The following is a 21,853-nucleotide window of genomic DNA, read 5'->3' on the forward strand; positions in this document are numbered from 1 at the left end:
TTGTTTTTGAAGATCTCCAGGTATTCCTTATATCCTCGTTTTTAAGAATTGTTCAAAGCAAGTTGAGTGGGATAAAGGTATGCCTGAACTGTTGTGTTGATCCTTGCTCATTTAATGACATTCTGTGTGGGTTTGAATTTTGTGTTTAGGTGTTTGGAAATGTATAAAAAAAAAAAAAAAAAATTTTTTTGCTGTTATTCGAATTCTGTATCCGGATGAGCTTAGTCATTTGAATGCGTTGTAAACCATTCGAGTGATCGGTGAGCTGTTAAAGAAAGCAAGAAAGCATTCGAATAGCTTCTGTTGTATTCGAATATGTTCAAAATTCATTCGAATGAAAGTACTGTTGCATTCAAATAGCTGGCCAAATTCCTTCACAAATGAAATTACTGTTTAAAATTCATTCGAATGAATTTCTCCATACTCAAGATTCATTCGAATGAATCTGCTATTTCTTTAAAAAATTGAAGCCAGCATTCGAATATCCTTAAGTTCATTCGAATAACCTACCCTTCATCCGAATCCATTTCTAACATCCGAATATAGTTTCAATTAGTTAATTTGCCTTAAAAAAAAATGTGTTCAAAGTTATTCGAATGAAGATTTTTTGCATTCAAATGATCGTTCTATTCAATGCCCTCTTTGAGAGTGTGCTGCCAGATTCATTCGAATGACACTCATAGTTATTCGAATGACCAAGAAATCCGTTCAAATGAAAGTACTGTTGCATTCGAATGAGTGGCTCAAATCCTTCGATAAGCCAAGTTACTGTTTAAAATTCATTCGAATGAATTTTTTCCACATTCGAATGAGGCGTCTGGCCCTTTAAAAGCTTTCAGCGAACATTCGCAGTCTCTCTCTCTCATTCGAATCCCCTTCTACCCATTGTTCTGAGACCCGAGCTATCATTCGAATTGCCCAGCTTCCATTCGAATCTGCCCCTATCATTCGTATAACCCCAGTATCATTCGAATGATGCTCCTGTTAACCTCATAACCGTCCCTGAAATTCAAATCGATGCCCCCCCCCCTTTAAAGATGGAAACCTCTCCTTAATCGGTACTATCATTCATTCATCCACCCGAACCCTTCCTATATATCTTGTTACCCTGTTCTAAACTCCTTCATTCATCATCCATTGCATCTATCCGAAGATCATTCTGGTTTCGTACAAGGAAGAACAGTCCGCAAGCATTCGAATAGGGGGTCGCTGCATTCGAATATTCTAGGAAGAGAACAGTCGAGAGGTAAGAGTTGTTCCCATTGTTTAAATTCAAATTTAATTTATTGGATGAAGGAGTTGTTGTGAAGAGGGAGTGAAGGAGATCAATGTGTCAAAGAAAGGATTGGTTGGGAAGTTGAAAGAAGAAGAAAAGAGAGGAACCAGTTTGTGCCTACCAACTGTTCGGTAAAATCCCAGAACCAACTCCCTAGACCAAACAACCCTCAAATTAACATGTCTCCAAAGAAAAAACGCCCCAAGGCCGTAGGAGAAAGCTTTAGGGCCTCAAAGAGGCAGAAAGGAAAAGAACCCGCTGCCACCCCAACCATAGATTTGAACCCTCCATATTCCAATATCAGGTTCATTAGCCCCGCGGCTGAAAAGAATTATGTTGAGAGGTATGCTAAGAGGCCAGTGCTTTGTGAGAGGGGAATTATGCTTGAACGATTTGAAGAACCCCCATGTGATTTGTTGTCATTGATTATTGCCAAAGGATGGCAAACTTGGGTTAAGTTTCAACACAAGGCCATAGTTCCCTTAGTCAAAGAATTTTACTCAAATATAACCAGTGACAGAGATGACTCGGGAAATAGGTGCTTGATCACTGAAGTAAGAAAAGTGAAAATAGAGTTAAAGCCCTCTGATATTTCTGAAATCTTCCAAATCCCAAGAGAGGCATCACCAAGAGACGTTGAGGAGGCAAGTGTAGACTTAGGAAAAGAAAATCTGGCTAGGTTGTTGACAGAGGCAGATGATGCTTTTTGGTTAAGTCCTACCCTCCTAAAGAAGAATTTGTCCCCTAAATGCATCATCCTACATAGGCTTCTGTGTTCTCACTTCATGCCCCACGCATTCACTGGCGGTGTTTCGGTTAAGTAAGCCACATTCATGGGAAAGATGATCCTGGGAGTACACATAGACTTGGCCAAGCACATTTTTGATACCATAAACCTAGTGGCCAAGCATGGACATGGGGGTGGAGGACTACCCTTTGGGGGATTGATTACCTATTTTGTACTAAGGCACGGGGTAAAAGAGAAGGCAACTTTTGAAGTCATCAAGCCAATGGATAGGATCAGCCCATCATCTACACGAAGGAGCAGTGGGCAGTTAAAGAGGCTTGAAGCAACAACACTCGAGAAAGGAGAGGCATCAGGCAGGCAGGTTGAAGCACAAGAAGGACTAACTCAAGAACCGCCACTACATGAAGATCAGGAAGAGAGACAAGAGAAAGATCATACTTTCAGAGGCTTATGTGAGATAGTCAAGGAAATGCAAGAAAGGCAAGTGAAACATGAAGCCCTAGTGGAGCAATCACTGAAGAAGATCCAAGAGAGACAGGAGGCCATTTATGAGGATCTACATTGGAGGCAGAGAGTCATCTATTCAGGAATAATGACCATGAATGAACGTTACACTGCGATGGACAAGAGAGTAGGTCAGCTTCTGAGCACATCTATAGAAGAGCTTCCACAGAAGTCTTCAAAGGATAAGTTGGTCGATACTGAGACTTGCATATAGAAGACCATTGACATGTGGCGAGAGGAAGAGGGTGCACCTTCTACATCAGGGGCACATCCGCAGCCTGAGCATGCAGGACCTTCTCACCCTACCATTCCATCTTCTTCCTCTACTCCTCCTGCTGATCCCTTATCAAAGACTCCTTCTGGAAACTCCACTGAGGAGAACTCCACTTCTGATGATGCCACTGATGGCACTGAGTAGTCATAGGATTTGATTCTTCATGCTTAGCTTCTGTACCTATGAACTACAAAGATTAATCACATCTTTATTTTTCAAATAAAAAAGACTTTGCTTACTCTATGCTTCAGATTATTGTGCTTGATGCTTTAGATTCACAACTGGTTATTTGCATGATAATCTTTTATTTGAAAATAGAACTGTATGAGATTTAGAACCAGGACCAGGTTTACTTAGGATGCTTTATTTCTGTTCATTTGTTTGGATGGCATACAAAACATGGTGAAATGATCAACAAATTGCACAAATTCTCAAATTAAGTGGAGATTTGTTACCGAAGTAAGTGTTAGAGCTTCATAACATTTTATTCTGAGTGAAATAACACCTATTCATGCAATAAAATATTTTGTTGATTCTCTTATCTTTCAATAGCTTCAAAGAACATTTTGCTTTGAGTGTCTTTAATGATTGCAGCTAATTTTAACTGACTCTAAGCTTGAAACCAGTTGAATGAATAGCGCTGTTGTATGGAACATCATAGAGGGATCATTCTCATGTCACTTGAGCCAATCAACCTATTGCTTTATGATCAATCTCTATTTATAGCCCATTGAAACTCTTCATGACCGATTGCATCATTCCCTCCGTCCAAACCATAGCCATGAGATTTTTCTCACCCATTGATTAGGTCCCAGGAATTAATCTGTAGGCTCAGCTTAAAAAAAAAAAATTGTCTGGGAATCTGACGTTAAAAGACCACTTTACCATTTAAGATAAATGGTTGTCTCTACGTCTGGGACATTAAAAACACCCTCGTAGCCATTGAGGGTGAAGCAATGGAAGCTTGCTCATTATCAGTTGGAATAGCAGTTAGATTCAGGTTCGAATACGACCAACTAAATTTAGATGCCCTGATATGATTTCAGCTATTGGTGCATGAATGCATCACATGTGCATTTTATTTTTCTGTATTCAAAAAAAAAAAAAAAAAATTCTTCCGTTTTTAGCCACAGTGGAAAATTCCCGAGACCTAAAAATTCTTTTAATTTCCATCATCCCCTTTGCTAAACACATCACCATTTGGCCCCATTTCTTCCCAGAAAGATCCCTCTTGGTTCTATCAATCATGCAATTTCAGGATATAATTTCAAGAGTAAAGAGACTTGGTTAATTTTAAATGTTATTCATTGAGATGCTATGTCAGGTCCTTTCCTTCCTTAATAGCATTCTTGATGATTAATGATACCTCTTTGAACTTGAATTACATCCCCTCCAAATTGAGGTACATCCTTTGAGAGTAACTTTGAGTGATCATTTTATTGAAGAGAAACATATCCAGTGAGGTTTGCAATCAAAGCTTCGAGAATTGAATGTAAATGCTGATTGATTTAACTTAATATGCCCTGGACAAAAGTTCAAATAATAAACATTCATTTGATTGTCCGAAGTCCCTATGCTACTGACCATACATTTTTGCTTCACATACGAGATTTAATCTATCAACGAGTTTGTGAATGATAAGGTATTCATGCATTTAATTTGATTGCTAAGGGACTAGCAATGTTTAAGTTGGGGGTGTGATTGATGCTAAAAAAATGCAAAAATTTGTTATATTTTTATTACCTCCTAACCCATTTGATCGACTTAAAATCTTCTGAATTGCTTGTTACAGCCCAAAACAAGGAAAAGAGATGAAAGAATGATTTAACTCTCCAAATGCATGATTGAAAGAGGAAGAAAAAGCCAAGAAATGAAGGAGTTCTGATAAAAGTCAAAGCCATTCGAATGAGTCTTCAGAAGATATTCAAATGTGAAGCAAATCAGAAGGAAGCTGCTAAATCATTCGAATACATCATTTGAACATTCGAATATGCAAGATATCGAGTATGTATTCAAATAAGCTTGGCCTGATTCGAATAAGAAGTAACAAAAATCAAGGACTCCAGGTAAAATTATGCATATTCGAATGAAGGCCAAGTCATTCGAATGAGCTGTAAATGAGAAGAAATTTGGATAAACGTATCATATGGAAGCAATGAAGATATATCCGAATGAAGACCAAGTCATTCGAATGTAATTGAAGAAGAAAGAAAATCTATTCGAATGAAGGCTGAGTAATTCGAATATTTCCCAAGTCATCAGAATGCTATGAAGAAGTCAAGAGGAAAATTAGAAATCCATTCGAATGAAAGTACTGTTGCATTCGAATGACTGAGAAAATCACCGTGTAAGGAACAGTAAAGTGTGAAATTCATTCGAATAGGATTGAAATTCATTTGAATGACCCAAGCTGCCAAAGAAATCTCAGCACGCATTCGAATATCTCTACTAGCATATTCGAATGAGCATCCGAACAAAAATCTGACATGCGCAAATAAACATGGTGGCTCTGAGGTAAATTCAACCAACTTTTTGAACAACTTTTCATTAAGTGGTCCCTACTTCCATGAGTCGTAAGCTTAAAAAGGAACCAACATTTTTTGGAATCAGAGGTTGGAGAGAACAGGGGATACTCAAAAAAAAAAACACAAAAAGATGAAGATCATTGGAAAGTAGGGAGTCTTTTCATTCTGTCTGTTTCTTTTGCTTTAGTTCTTGTCTGTATTTTTAAAACGAATAGCACTTCAGTTACTTTTGTTGTTCTTGCTAGTTTTGAGATTTTGTATTACAAGTCCATTTTAATTTATGTTTCAAGTTGTAGTTCATTTCAGTAATTAATACAACAGTAGTTTATCTAATTCTTATCGTTTGGTCCAATTTATTTTCTTTGTGAATTTCGTATTCATCCATTGAGATTAGTTTTAGTCGTGCACTTCCTATGAAGATGTGTGGCTAATTCGATTCTTGGGTTAAGGCAAAAACGGTGCCTAAAGCCACTGATGAATCAATATAGCAGAACTCCATATGTCAAAGTAACCAAAGCAAAGGTAGTTTGGGAAATGTTATTAACGAAAACCTCAAGCTTGGATTGGTTCGTATACCTAACTTAGAGTTCTCATGCCATGTATGGGGGTTGCTTGACCTGGAAACGTTCTCATACCCAAGCCCCGAGCAATTATTTTGTCAAAATGTTATATATACAATGATTTATGATAGCTGCTTAACATAGAGTCTCCATGCCATGTATGGAAGTTTCTTGAACAAAGAGTTATCATCATCTCAGTAGTACATTTAATGGTTGAAAACCCAAGCTATTTGAGCTCATAGTTACATCACAGAAAGCTATATGGTAAATCAGTTGGGTTTGGCACCAGATCTGTCTTGACCCAAGACCTCTCCATATCCAGATTACAGTCATATCACATTTTGGTTTGATCTCATTTTATTATTTCGTTAATCAAAAGAACTGGTGTGGTTATCTCCTTCCATGAGTAATCTCCCTGTGAGTTGACCCGGTCTTGCCCGGAAAAATTACATATAAATTTTTTGCTACAATCACACTCGTGCACTGGCGAGTCTAAACACCTCATCCTATCTGTGAACATAAATAGTTGCTAAATCAGCTGATTTAGTGAAACAAAAATACAAAAAGTGATAAATGCAGGGTGAGCGATGTAGCATCTTGCATTTAAATCGTCATTCTCACTCAACTGGTATCTCCCTCTAGGTTGCGGATTTTCTCTTAGATCAAGAAAAGATGTTGGGCCAACTTCCCAATTTCTTGTATTCTTAGCCAATGTGTCAAAGAAGTGAAAAGCTTCTTCTGTAGTTTTCTCATAGAATTCTCTATTGCACATTGTAGAAACTAACATTTTCAATTGGGGCGTGAGTGAGTCATAAAAGAAACTGACCACTCGCCATTGCTCAAAGGCATGGTGCAGACAAGTGTGAAGAAGGTCTTTAAACCTTTCCCATGCTTGGGTAAAATTTTCATTTGATTTACAAGCAAAGTTCATGATTTGTCTTTGAAGAGTAGCAGTTTTGTTGGTAGAAAAATATTTTTGCAAGAAAGTTGCTTGCATTTCTCTCCAAATTCCTATAGATCTAGGTGGGAGAGTGCCTAACCACATTTTTGCCTTATCTTTCAGTGAGAATGGAAATAGTTTTAACCTTATAACATCCTCATTTACTGTATGGTCCATGCAAGTGTTACATACTTCCTCAAATTCTTTCATATGAGTATATGGATTTTTAGAATCCATGCCATGGAATGTGGGCAACAATTGGATTGTGCCATGTTTAAAGTTGAACCTATGGTGATTGATGGGAATGATGATACACGAGGGTGTTGTCTGTCTTGGAGGGTGAAGGTACTCTCTAAGAGGTCTAATCAATTCTTGATCAACAAGATCAGGATCGCCATTGTCACTCCCATGCTCAGACATGTTGTTTGGTTGAGCCATAAATGAGTGTGGTAATGAAAACTCAAAATCAGATGGAGTATTTTCTGAATGCAACACTTGTTCCACCACTCTACCGGATCTAAGTCTCATACACCAAGCCAAACTAACAAAGAAGAGGAACTAAAGAACAAAAAAAAAAAGAAAAAAAAAAAGAAAAAGAACTAGGGATGATTATTTGGCTTACCTCAATCTCCCCAGCAACGACACCAAAATTTGCTGCATCGCTCACCCTGCATTTGTAACTTTTTATATTTTTTTTAATTAACTCAGCTTATTTAGTGTTAGAACAGTAGGTGCTATGGCACACACCAAGAGGGGGGGTGAATTGGCTATTTTAAAAATCTTGATAGGACTTGAAATCTTTTTGACCCAATTGAGGTTTTAGTGATTTAAAACATTAAACATATGAAATGACAAATATAAAGCTCAATGAATGTAAAAGCAGGAAGGATAAATGACACAAAGAATTTATAGTGGTTCGGCTTAAACCAAGCCTAATCCACTACCTTAGCTCCCACTAAGGATTTTGAACCAATTCACTAAAATCTCCTACTTACACAAGTAGGCCCTCTAGCTACACAAGCTAGGAAATACAACCTCCTACTTAAACCAAGTAGGCCCTCTAGCTACACAAGCTAGGAAAACAGCCCCTTGCTTCAACGAGCAAGTCCTCTAGCACAAAGCTAGGAAAATAAGAATGATACAAATGTAAAGAGAGAAGCTAAGAGTTAACACTCTTAGTTATAAGTTCTCTCACAATGAAAACAAGGCTTAATAATAAATTTACAATGATAGAACAATGAAGCCTTGGAGAGAAAATACAACAGTGAAAGCGCAAATATATATAAGCTCGAGTAAAAATGATTTGAACTCTTTAGATCAACTCGTTCCCATCCATTAGCCTTCTCTTGATCATCCATGACTTGTATTTATAGGCTTCCCAAAAGATTGAAGAGAAATGTAGCTGTTTGTGACCGTTGGAGTTGAAAAACTAGTCGTTGGAAGCTTTCTGTAAAAGATATAGTCGACAGAAGAAAATGCATAGTTGACTATTTTTACAAATAAAACAGAACATGGTCGACAGACAAAAACGCATAGTCGACTATCTTATAACACAAAAATTTCATAGTCGACAGATCCTTTTACATAGTCGACTATTGTAAAAATGTGAAGAAATTTTTGAATTCTAAGAACAAAAATAGTCGACAGATGAAAAGCCATAGTCGACTATCCTTACATGATAGTCGACAGACTGAAAAATAGTCGACAGATGAAAACAGCATAGTCGACTATCCTTAAATATAGTCGACTATCCTTAACAGCATAGTCGACTATTCTCAGGCATAGTCAACAGAATTAAATCACATAGTCGACTATCCAATTTGAAAAAATGAAAACTAAACAAATTCTCATTTCGATTCTTTTGAAGCAAGTTGAGATTATTAAAAACATATTTACACATAGTCTAAATACACTCAACCACACTTCAATATATCTCCTATATAAATTTTCATAACTTTGCTCAAGGAGATTTAAAGATTGCTTTTCTCATTCATATAGATTGATTAAAAAAACTTTGACCATATATATATACTTACTCATAAAGATTTAGAGATTGATTTTCATATAGTCATTATCAAAACCATGATTTTATTTTTCAAGAGTAAAATATCATTTAGTAGCTATTTATGTTCACAGAAAGGATGAGGCGTTTAGACTCGCCAGTGCACGAGTGTGATTGTAGCAGAAAATTTATATATTTTTTCGGGCAAGACCGGGTCAATTCACAGGGAGATTACTCATGGAAGGAGATAACCACACCAGTTCTCTTGATTAATAAGACAATAAGATGAGATCAAACTAAATGCAATATAACTGTAATCTGGATATGGAGAGGTCTTGGGTCAAGACAAATCTGGTGCCAAACCCAACTGATTCACCATATAACTTTCTTTGATGTAACTAAAAGTTCAAATAGTTTGGATCTTAACCATTAAATATACTACTGAGATGATGATAACTCTTTATTCAAGCAACCTCCATACATGACATGAAGACTCTATGTTAAGCCACTATCATAAATAGGTGTATAAATAATGTTTTAACAAAGTAATTACTTGGGGCTTGGGTATGAGAACGTTTCCAGGTTAAGCAATTCCCATACGTGGCATGGAAACTCTAAGTTAGGCATATAAACCAATCCAAGCCTGAGGTTTTCATTAAGAACATTTCTCAAATTATTTTTTCTTTTATTACTTGAACATCGGAGGTTCTGCTATATTGATTCATCAATGGCTTTGGGCACTGTTTTTGCATTAACCCAAGGATCAAATTAGCCACACATCTTCATGGGAAGTGCACAACTAAAGCTAATCTCAACGGATGAATACGAGATTTACAGAGAAAATAAACGAGAACAAACAATAAGAAAATAGATAAACTACTGTTGTATTGATTACTGAAACGAACTACAACTTGAAGATGAAGTAAATGGACTTGTAATATATCTGGAGCAAAAACTCAGAACTAGGAAGGAAGAACAATAACTGCAGTGCTACCAGTTTAAAAATACAGATAAGAACTAAAACTAAAAACTAAAAGACTGAGAAGACTTGCAACTTTCCAATGATGCTCTTATTTTTGTGTTTTTCTGAGTATCCTCTGCTCTCCACACCTGATTTCAAAGAATGTCGGTTCCTTTTTAAGCTTGTTGCGCATGGAAGAGGGGACCACTTGGTGAAAGTTGTTCAAAAAGTTAGTTGAATTTACCTTAGAGCCACCGTGTTCATTTGCGCATGTCAGAGCATTTTCGGATCTTCATTCGAATGTGCGAGCAGGGATATTCGAATGCACGCTTAGTTTTCCTAGGCCGCTTGGGTTATTCAAATGAACGCTAATCTCATTCGAATGAATTTCACACTTTACTGTTCATTGCACGGTGATTTCTTCTGTCATTCGAATGCAATAGTGCTCTTATTTGAATGAATTTTTAAGTTTTCTCTTGACTTCCTTTTATCATTCGAATGACTGGAAAAGCATTCAAATGCTCTTATTTCCATCCGAATGCTCTTTGGTAAATACGAATCACACAGAGTTTCTTGAGATGCTTCTTCTTATTTGAATTACTCAGCCTTCATTCGAATAGTTCTTCTTTCTTCTTTAATTACATTCAGATGACTTGGTCTTCATTCGGATATATCTTCATTGTTCCATATGATATGCTCATCTGAATATCTTCTCAATTTCAGCTCATTCAAATGACTTAGGAGACATTCGAATATATACAATTTTACCTGGAGTCCCTGATTTGCTGCTTCTTATCCGAATTGGGCCAACCTCATTCGAATACATTCCCCATAGTCTGCATATTCGAATGTTTGAATGATTCATTCGAATGATTGACTGGCTTCCATCCAAATTGCTCCATATTTGAATATCTTCTGAAGACTTATTCGAATTACTCAGCTTTCATTCGAATGTGTTAGACTTTGTCAGAACATCTTCATTTCTTAGCTTGTTTTTCCTCTTTTGATCATGCCTTTGAGGAGTTAATTCATCCTTTCATCTCTTTTCCTTCCTTTGGGCTACAACAAGCAATTCTTGATATTTTCTAGCCGATTAAATGGATTAGGAGGTAATAAAAATATAACAAATTTTTGGCATTTTTTAGCATCAATCACCTATGTACCAAAGAAAAAGAGTGTAATGTACCTGATGAGCTTACAACAGAAACCAGGCCAACAGTTGAAACAATATATGGAGCGATTTAGGGCCACCACTCAAGAAGTAAGAGATCTCCTAGTCGGGTTGGCAACATCGACTTTACTCAATGGGACTACCTATGCACTGCTCAGGAGATCCCTGGCCTTTTCTGAGCCCATCTCTGTGACTGATTTATTCGCCTGAGCAGAGCAATTCATAGTCCAGATGGAAATATTGGATTCTTGGGAGGTGAAAGGAAGAGGAAGACTAAGAGATTCAAAGTCCAACCGTGCAACAAAACCATAGAGAAGGGAAGAGCCCACGAAGACGCAATTCCAAAGCTTCACCCCCCTTAATGAGCCTAAGGCAGTGATCCTCTCATCTATTGCACACACGGGGCTCATTAACTTTCCTCCTCGTTCACAAGAGTCCCTGGGAAGGAATATGGAAGCCTTCTGCAAGTTCCATGAGTCCCCAGGCCGTAATACAAAGTAGTGCCAGGAGTTACGTAACCAGATCGAGAAGTTGATCAAAGATGGGAAGCTTGATCAATTCATACTGGACAAGCCGAAAAACCAGCAAGGCAGGGGAGATAGGCCTGGGAAAGGTAATCAAAGAAGACCCTTATGTCCTAGAAATGATGCCTCAAATAAGAGGGACAATAGACAACCTCGTCAGTTGGAAGAAGAAGGGAGCCCCCGAAGAGATCAATCGGGACTAAGTACGGGAACATGTGATAACGAGCCTACCATGGATAAGATCAATGTGATTTCAAGGGGAGAGAACATGGATGGAGACTCTAATGTGACCCGAAAGACTTATGCGCGTTAAGCACTACATGTGGACTCCATGGATAAGGTACTAGAGGATGAAGATCCCATTGTCTTCACACCTAGAGACCAAGGAGATGTGCTTTTTCTCCATGATGATCCATTGGTTGAGAAAATTTTGGTGGATAATGGGAGCTCTATGAATTTACTAAACATCTGGTTGAGAAAATTTTGGTGGATAATGGGAGCTCTATGAATTTACTATATTGGAATTGCATTGAAAAGATGCACATTGCGCACAACCGACTCAAGACGGTTATGTCACTGTTATACAGTTTTATGGGGAAGCAATTCCCGTTGTAGGGTCAGTTCAACTTCCAATCACTCTAGGAAGCTATTCCCAAGTGGTTACTATACAGGTAAGCTTTATGGTTGTCAAGACCTTCTTCCCCGCTTACAACGTGATCTTGGGGCGATCCCTACTTAACACCATGAGAATAGTCATCTTGCTAGGGTACCTCTTAATGAAGTTCCCCATACCTCAAGGTATGAGCCAAGTGAAGGGAAACAAAAAGAAAGTCAGAGTATGTTATGTGAGCTCCACTAAAAGCACCAAAGGGAAGGAAATACTGACAACAGGGGAGACTTTAGTGATTAATGAGCAGACTCTTGAAGCTAACATGCCCCTGCCAAAAGAAACATTTGAAGCAATCCTTCTAAACCTTAGCGATAACAACAGACAAGTGCATATGGGGAGCCAATTAGAGAGTCTGGAGAAAGAAGAGGTCATCAAATGCCTACTGTCTTATACAGACATATTTGCTTAGATGCCAGCTGTAACACCTCGCCTCATCGGAGGGTGTGCCACTATGCTGGGTATAATACCTCATATTTTTGTGAAGATGCCACGAATTTTAAGTGAATTTAAAATACCAAAAATATGTTTGAATTGACAACAAGCGACCAAATCAGTCATAGGGAGTACCCTTGAGCTTAGATACCTAAGGTTAAAGGTATATTTTTGATGAGCGTCTCGAGGCAAGATTTATGACGCTAAAAGAAATCAAATCAGAAATGGTTTTCGATTAAGCTAAGTTGTAGCCTAAAAAGACCGAATGATGGTAAAGGGCTTCCAAAAAATCGTATATATTGAATAATTTTGAGTTATTAATTTTAGAATTTTAAGTATCTCAATGAATTTGATGTTTGAGGGTGTAATTGTAATTAGAGAATTATCCAGACGAAATAAGGATAAAATTAAGAGCTTATGTGGTAAAATATTGAAGTTGAGGACTTGAAATAAGGGCCAAAGTGTTATTTGAAAGAAGTTTGGGATTTTATCTTGGATTTCAAAAGATCAATTCATTCTAGTTTTGGATTTCAAAAGCCACTCAATTATGGCTTTGAGTCTTTGGAGTCCATGGCTAAGATTTTGACAAGTGGCATAATGTGATTGGTTGGAGAAATCTATAAAAAGGCACTATGGGTTGTTCTCAAATCATTCCAAGCAAGCTTGAGAGTTAAAGCACTCTAAGAGGAGGATCTTTCTTTAGAGAAAGAGTAGGAAGTTCGGCAAGAAGGCGGGAAGGAATCGAAGGAGAAGCCGGGGAGAACGAGCCTCGCGGAGTTACGAGCCTTCATCGGAATTACCCAAAATCAGTCAGCAAAAAAGCAAGATAAGTCCGATATTTTTTGATAATCCTGTAGAGGGGGAAGATAGGGTCGCGTAGGTTCAAACGGGGGTCGAATTGGAGTTAAAACGAGGGGGATATGGCCAAAATACGAAAACGAGGCGTTGCTGTTCGGATTCTGGTGCCTACGCGTGAGTTACACGCGCTGGAAAATGGCTGCGCGTGAAGGCGCGTGGCTGACTTTCTTGGGGTGCGTGAGAGGTCTATTTTCCTTCAAACGTTCCAGTTATGCCCCAAATTTAATACCCTTCAACCCTATGTAAAAATATTTGAGTTTGGGTTTACCAAAACGTGTGTTTTCTGCAGAAACCTAGGTCGTTTGCAGTGAAACCGTACCGTTTAAGAGATAAACCAACAAGGTGAGACTCTTATACTCCAAATTCTATTTTTTAATTCTCTTATGAGAGACTTCTATTGCATGAGACGTGTTTCGTGAAATTCTTACACAAACGCTTGTTATTCTCTTACGTGAAATCATGATACATATATGAAATGTATTTTTCTGAAAATTATATGTTGTTGGCTTTTTAACTGTTGCATTTATAAAATTCGTGTGGCCATACTATTGTACCTATTTGTTGTTGGCCGAGGGCAAAAGTCGGATATCCCCCGAGAGGCGCTATGCGTGCGCCATCGAGAAAGCTCTCGTGGGGAAGACCATGAGTCCAAGGAACAACGGATGTGGTGCTTGTATGAGTGTTATGAAGTCGGGCCAAAGTGACATGGTTAGGGACCTCCCGATAATCTGATCGAGACTGTCGAACCTCGATGATTGTAAAAAAAAATATATTTTGGATCTGCAGTAAGGGTGCGACCCCAAAGTCGTCTCTCAAAGGAACATCAATACAAATCTATCATGACAAGAACTGAACGAGGGAGGTTTTTTTGATGAAAAAAAAAGTATGAAGATTGAGTACAAATATAAAAATGAAATTGTCTATAGATCCAAACGCAATCAGTTACAAATATTTCCCTTAAACCAGGTTTTCATCATCCCTTCTTATAGATTAGATCTAGCCGAGTTTCAACACCCAAAATCTGCATAAATAAATCTCCAACAACCGTCTAGAGATCAAATCAAAGCTGATATAAAAATCAAAGAAAACCTCATTCAATCAGTCTACCAATTTTAATCTTCATTCACACAGATTCCAGAACCTAGTATCCATAACCATCCATACCAAGTTATTTGTTTCTACTTCTTTCCTTCGTGTGTTGTATCAACCGACTATAACATTAAAACCGCAATATAGATAAGAGAAATCCACCCCATATATATTCATACAACCGTCTTGAACATGCACTAGAATAAGCGGAAAAGAAGTAGAGAAAACTTAAAACAAATATAATTGAAATTCAAACCAGATTTCGTAGAAGCTTTCGGGATTCAAACCATGGAATAAGTTCGGATTTGCAACTGATTACAAGTGTTTAGCCCTCCATGGAGAAGAAAACAAAAACAGAGAAAAAATGGCTACTGTTCATGAGAAAAAATATATATATATATATCCCCACCTAATGGCCTCCTAAGGTGCTTAAATAGAGCTTAAGGAGGAAACCCTAGGTTACCGCAACTTCACAGCCGATTTTGAATAGGATAAAGTGCGTTCTGGGCTTCGTCCCCTTCATAAAAATTGTAGATCAGGAAGAGTAGATGAATTTGGGATTTTTAATCACTTGATTTGGATATCGGACGCCCAAGTTATGTCCTTTTAAAGAATCAGTGTTCAGTGTAGCTTTCCTAATTTAACCCAGCTATCTGGTCCCGAATTTGAAGCGATGTTTGGAGGCCCAAACAAACTCGGATTTGGATAAAACATACCATTCCAGAAATAATAAGAAGTCCTCTACAATATCTCTGAAGACATCATTCACATTATGGGATTATAACTTGGCCAAAAATTTAAAAGAAGCACAGAAGGTCAAATCTGTCAGCACACTTTTGCTTCTTTGTCTCCAATCTCCTTGTTTCCCTTCTTGCCATCAAAATTCCTTATGACCCAGGAAGCCCTAATCTGTCCAAAATAAAATAAAATAGTGTGAAGTCCAATTCCTATAAAATAAAATAAAATGACACAACTAACGTGCAAAAAGACTAAATATGAGGGCTAAATAATATGAAAATATGCGCTCTATCAAGGCGCTATGCGTGCGCCATTGAGAAAGCTCTCGTTGGAGGAGGCTGACGTGTTCACAAGGCACTTCGAAGTAGTTCTCGTTGTCTTCTCATACATTTTATACTTGATCATGCATCGATATAAACTGTTTTTGAAGTTTCTTACTAGAAGATTCATCTTCTAATTGGACTATGTCCCTGGAATATTCAAACGTTCCAGGTTTGATGAGCGGTTTTAAGGGAAAGGAGGTAGCTGAAGAATAAGTTTAATTTGTTGTCTATAGTATGTTTAGAATATTTTCATTTATATGCGAACCTATGTATTTCTTGGATATGTTTAAGACGTTCAGTTATATCTTGTAAGAGATGATGTCTATGTAATTCATTTTGTAAACGTCTTGAACAATTTTATGATAAATAAAGCATTATGGTTGTGAACCATATCAGGTTCGATCTAGCTTCCGCATTTGAAATTTTAATGCCTGTCTTAGCTATTCAATAATTGGGTTTGTTAAGCTGAGAAGGTGAAAATTAGGGTTTTTGGGATGTTGTGTGATGTATGACAACTATTGAGATATGAAAAAATTTATATTCCCGAAATCCTAAGTTATAACACGCTCAAGAAATTTGGGGTGTTACACTAGGGCCCATCATATCCATACATAATCCATTTCCTTATACATTTGCAAATCATTAACAATGCGGAAGCAATAATCGAAATATGATATGCTACATACTTGAATTCACCTTATTTTATATCATAAAGAATTCGTACCATATATTACATCATATCTTTAACAGCCTTAATACATGAAGAATCCATAATATTCTAACAAGGCTAAACATCAATAAAGCATCAGCTAAAACATATCCAAGTCAGCTTGCTGAATCCATCGGCCACGCTATCACGTGCCGTCATATCTCAACCTGCTCCTTGCCTTGACTGCAAGTCTAAAACTGGAACATTGAATGTTCCAGGGGCATAACCCATTAGAAGATGAAACTTCTAGTAAGGGTTCAAAAACATATATATGAATGCATGATGGAATGACATGAACAACATTTGCACGCTTTAATGTAACTTCCCAGGCCCACCACCCTGGCTAGGAATCCTAGGCAAATCCTGAACCTTTGCAGGATAAACCTAACGTTATACCCTCAATGCCCTAAGGGAATTATAGCTACACTCTGGGGGCGACATCCCATTCCCATGCACAAATATCAATATGACAATAATATCGTGCCATGCAAACATCATGACTTTCCATGCAATATGACAAAATGAATATTGCATTCATAAATAACATGCATATAAACAATCATATCATAAATATAAGTTCTTGTGAGATAACCACTCACCTTTGCCCAAAGATCAAGACACATTGAAAAGAGTGCATCGCCTCGATATGCGTGTCCGACCTCAATTTTCGTGTTAACTCTCAAAAGTTGCACCAATCACATAATCTCAATCACCTCAATCATAAAAATGATATTTTATTACTAAATATCTCAAAACTCCATTTATTTCTTTTTTTCCTTCATTTTCCTTCTTTTTTCCTTCTAAAAATCTCAATAAATACCTCGAGACCATTTCCTTAAATCTATCTCCACAATAATTCATAATATACTGTGGACTTCAAAGAAAAAATATTGAACTTACCCAGATATTGCGTTTTCATGCAAAATGAGGCTCTTTGATGCGGAAACTGAGACATCGGGAATCTCAAATCCCAATCTTTTCGCATAAACCTCCATAAACTAATTTTCTCAATTTTTCCAAGATTTTTTCAAATTTTTTGGAGGCTCGACGTGCCCTCACGATGATACCCCGACGCCCAAAGACGACTCATGATGATACCCTGGCCTTCCTCGACCAAGCCTTATGCTAGCCCAGCCCTCAATTCGGTCATCGGCGACCAGAAATGGCTGCTGGTCGGATTCCCATTGCAAGCCTTTTTGCAAAATTGCATTTTGGCCCCTCTAAGTTTGGGCTTTCTCAATTTGGCCCTTTCCACTTAGCCCCTTGACTTTTCAACATTGCATTTAAGACCCTTAAGTCCTAAAACATCATTTTGACCTTTGAGGATTCTGAAAAATCATCGTTTCGGCCTCCCTCTAGCAATTTCCAAAAACTACACTTAGGCCCGAATCTTCGTTTTAGACCTAAACCCATTTGTTTCTTCCTGAAACCTCTGAAGGGTTGTTCCACATGAAAAATCGAAGCCCCCTCAAGTTTCCATTGACTTCTGAGAAGTCTCCTATAAAGATTCGGTTTTGTAGCCTAATTGGCAACTGCCTTTTTAGATGTACCGAAAATCATTCCCGATCTCATTTCTTTCGGCACCATAAATCCTATCTCAGGGTGCTCGTTAATGCCACATCATTTTCCTTTGGCATCTCGGCTCCAGGGCACTCCCGGCAGTCAATTCGGTCATTCATACGATAATAAATTACCCTTATACCCTCAATTTATCCTTAAATTCTATTTTTGCCCCAAGATAAATTACTCTTGAATCCTTTAGAATTTATCGGGTATTACACCAGCCCACATGCCTGGGATTAACCTAAAGGTCATATCCCACAAACTGAATGTCCGTTCAGAGGCTCGGTCGGTTAAACAAAAGAAAAGACATATCGCCCTAGAGATGTTGAAGTACTTGGAAGAAGAAGTAGACAAACTCCTTGAAGTAGATTTATTAGGGAGGTCCAATACCCCTAGTGGTTAGAGAATGTCGTAATGGTGACAAAAGCTAATGGAAAATGGCGAGTATGCATCGATTTTATCGACCTAAAGAAGGCCTGTCTGAAGGACTCATACCCACTCCCTCGAAGAGACAGGTTAGTTGATGATACATTCGGATATGCAGTGCTGATTTTTTGGATGCGTTTTTGGGCTAAAAACACGGCCTTTATCACAAAAAATGGGACGTACTGTTACTAGGTGATGCCTTTCGGTTTGAAGAATGCATGGGCCACATATTAGAGAATGGTCAACAGAGTATTCAAAGATTTGCTATGGGAGGTGATGGAGGCTTATGTGGATGATATGATAGTGAAGAGTAAGCAAGACAAGTCACACGCCAAATAGCTGGAGAAAGTTTTGGCAGTGTTCTGGGAGAATAATATGCCCTTGAATCATGACAAGTGTGCATTTGGGGTGAAGTTAGGAAAATTCTTAGGTTACATGATTACTCATAGGGGGATAGAGGCCAACCCAGAAAATGTGCAAACAGTAAGTGACATGCAGTCCCCCTCATCAGTACAAGAGGTCCAAAGGTTGATGGATCGATTGACAGCTCCGAGTAGGTTCCTCTCTAAATACGCCGAGCACAGTCTTCATTTCTTTAAAGCCTTAAAAGGGGGTAAGGATTTCTAATGAACTACCAAATGAGAAAAGGCTTTTCAAGAATTGAAGGAGTACCTCAAGACGATTCCCCTATTGACTCGACCGGAAACTAGAGAAAGGCTATGCCTATATTTAGGGGTCAGTCATCACGTTGTAAGTGTAGTTCTTGTCAGAAAGATGGAACAGGTTGACAACCCAGTTTATTATGTGAGCCAAGAATTGTAGGGAGTAGAATCGCGATACCCCTACATTCAAAAGGTGGCTCTAGCACTGATAATAGCAATAAGGAAATTCAGACCCTACTTTTAGGCCCACACAGTGACAGTGTTGATAGATCAACCATTAAGGAAAATTCTACAGAAACCTGAGTGTTCGAGAAGACTAACCAAGTGGGCTATTGAACTCAGTGAGTATGATCTCAATTTCGAGCCCAAAAAGGCAATAAAGGGGTAGGCGTTGGCCGATTTCATAGTGGAATGCACTCACTTGGAATACTCCCTGCGTTTCACTTTTTCTAGTTCCAATAACACGGCTGAATACGAGGCGTTGCTAGCGAGGATGAAGCTAGCTAAAAAATTGGAGGTCACTAATCTAACGGCTCATAGTGACTCGCAGTTAGTTGTTCAACAGTGTCAAGGAACTTACGAGGTAAGGGAGCCAACATTGTCCTGTTATCTACAAAAGGTGAGGGAATTGGCACACAAATTTAGACGCTTCGAGCTAATCCAAATCAACAGATCCCTTAACCAACATGCCAACGCATTGTCAAAGCTAGCTTCTGCTCATGACACTCCTGTACGATTGATTCATATGGAGGTCTTACAACGACCAAGTATAGATGAAAAGGAAAGAGACGTGTATTGCATTGACGAGGCTAATGACTGCAGAACGTTGATACTAAGATACCTGCTTAATCAGGAACTCCCAGTAACACTTTTCGAGGCCAAGAAGCTGAAGACTTGCGTGACCTGTGACTGCTACGCTACCCTGCACATTTATTTATCAAAACAACAACCAAATTTATCAAACATTAATCCTCTTGTTAAAGCAGGTATAGGGCGATTATACTCGCCAGTGTGCGAGTGTGCGTGTAGTACAATTTTAAATTTATAATTCGGTGAGTCCGAGTCGGTTCACAGGGAGATTATTTTGGATGAAAACAGAAATCACTGAATATTTGATTTTAAGAGGTGATTAAGATAATCTAAAGGAAATGATTAAAACTAAATTAACAATGAGTTTAAGTAGCTTGGGTCAAGACAATTTCAGCGTCAAAACCAATTAATTCCCAACTTAATAGAAAAGATCAATAATATTCATCTGAATTAAGTTTTGCAGATCTATGAGTAATTTTAGTTCAAGATAATGATAATTCTTGTTTAAGCAATCTCCATACATGGCATGGAAATTCTAAGTTAAGCAATTATCATAAATTGAATTATATCCCACAGATAGAATTTATAGGTACAGATTAATCATTTGGGCTTGGGTATGAAAACATTTCCAGGTCTAGCAATCTCCATACGTGGCATGGAAACTCTAAGTTAGGCTTATGCTCCAATCCAAACTCAAAGATACACTATACGCACACTGCTCAAATTAAATCAGATTAATATTACACAATTGAAGCGCAGCTTTCTTTGGGAATCATTGGCGTTGGACACTGTCCTTGCCTTAACCCAAGATCGGATTTAGCTACTCATCTTCATTTTTAAAATAAATTGGCAGGAATTTAAATGATGGGAATTAAAAGACAGTATTTAAAAGACTATTTTTTAACCGACCATATAGGCGGTATATAATGAAAAGACAGAATTGAAAGACTATTTTTTAACCGACCATATAGGCGGTATATAATGAAAAGACAGAATTGAAAGACTATTTTTTAACCGACCATATAGGCGGTATATAATGAAAAGACAGAATTGAAAGACTATTTTTTAACCAACCATATAGGCGGTATATAATGAAAACACAATATTTAAAGACAATAGTCAACCGACCATATAGGCGGTATATAATAAAAAGATAATATGAATAACATAATACAACTATATGGAAACAAAGGTTGAAGATTTAAGAGAGAAATTCTAAGAACGAAATCATATTGAAACTAAAGTGAAAATTTTGAGAGAGAAATCTCAAGAACACAACTATACTTTCATTATAGGAAAATTGAATGGTTACAAATGCACCCCAAGTGCTCTATTTATAGGGTAAAAGATGCAATAGAGACCACTCAATTATATAATTTAATAATATAAAATATCTAAAGAAAAATAAAATAACTAATTTAAAAATACAAAGATAAATAAAATATCTAACACATGATGTAAGCGATGATGTCATTCCAACTCATGATGTAAGCAATGATGTCACTCTAACCCATGATGTAAGCGATGATGTCATCAATTTGTGGGACTTGGGCTTTTTATATTTTTGGGCTTGGGCCTTCCTTGTGTTGGGCTTGGGCCTTCCTTGTTTTGGGCTTGGGCTTGGGCCTTCCTTGTGTTGGGCTTGGGCCTGGGCTTTCCATGTGTTGGGCTTGGGCCTAGGCTTTCCATATTTATATTATTATATATATATATTATATTATTATATATATTATACTTATTTTTTTATATTTTATATATTTTTATATTAATATTTTTAAACATGCACAAAATTACAAAATGCATAATAATATTCAATTTAAACCATTTTAAGATCAAAATAAGGGTAAAATTATAATAAAATTTTTACAAAATTGATCACTAATCAACCTGCTTTACAATTATTGGCGAGAGCTGTATAAAGGAGGGTACTCCATGCCTCTGCTAAAATGTTTGGGACCCCTAGAAGTAGGACGAGCCCTGGAAGAGGTACATAAAGGGGACTGCAGAGAGCACCTCAGAGGGCTAGCCTTGGCCGGGAAGATCCTATGGGCCGGATTCTTTTGGCCAACCTTGAGACGGGATGCTGCC

This window comes from Diospyros lotus, chromosome 9 (genome assembly GCF_014633365.1).
Source record: "Diospyros lotus cultivar Yz01 chromosome 9, ASM1463336v1, whole genome shotgun sequence".
Classification (NCBI taxonomy): domain Eukaryota; kingdom Viridiplantae; phylum Streptophyta; class Magnoliopsida; order Ericales; family Ebenaceae; genus Diospyros; species Diospyros lotus.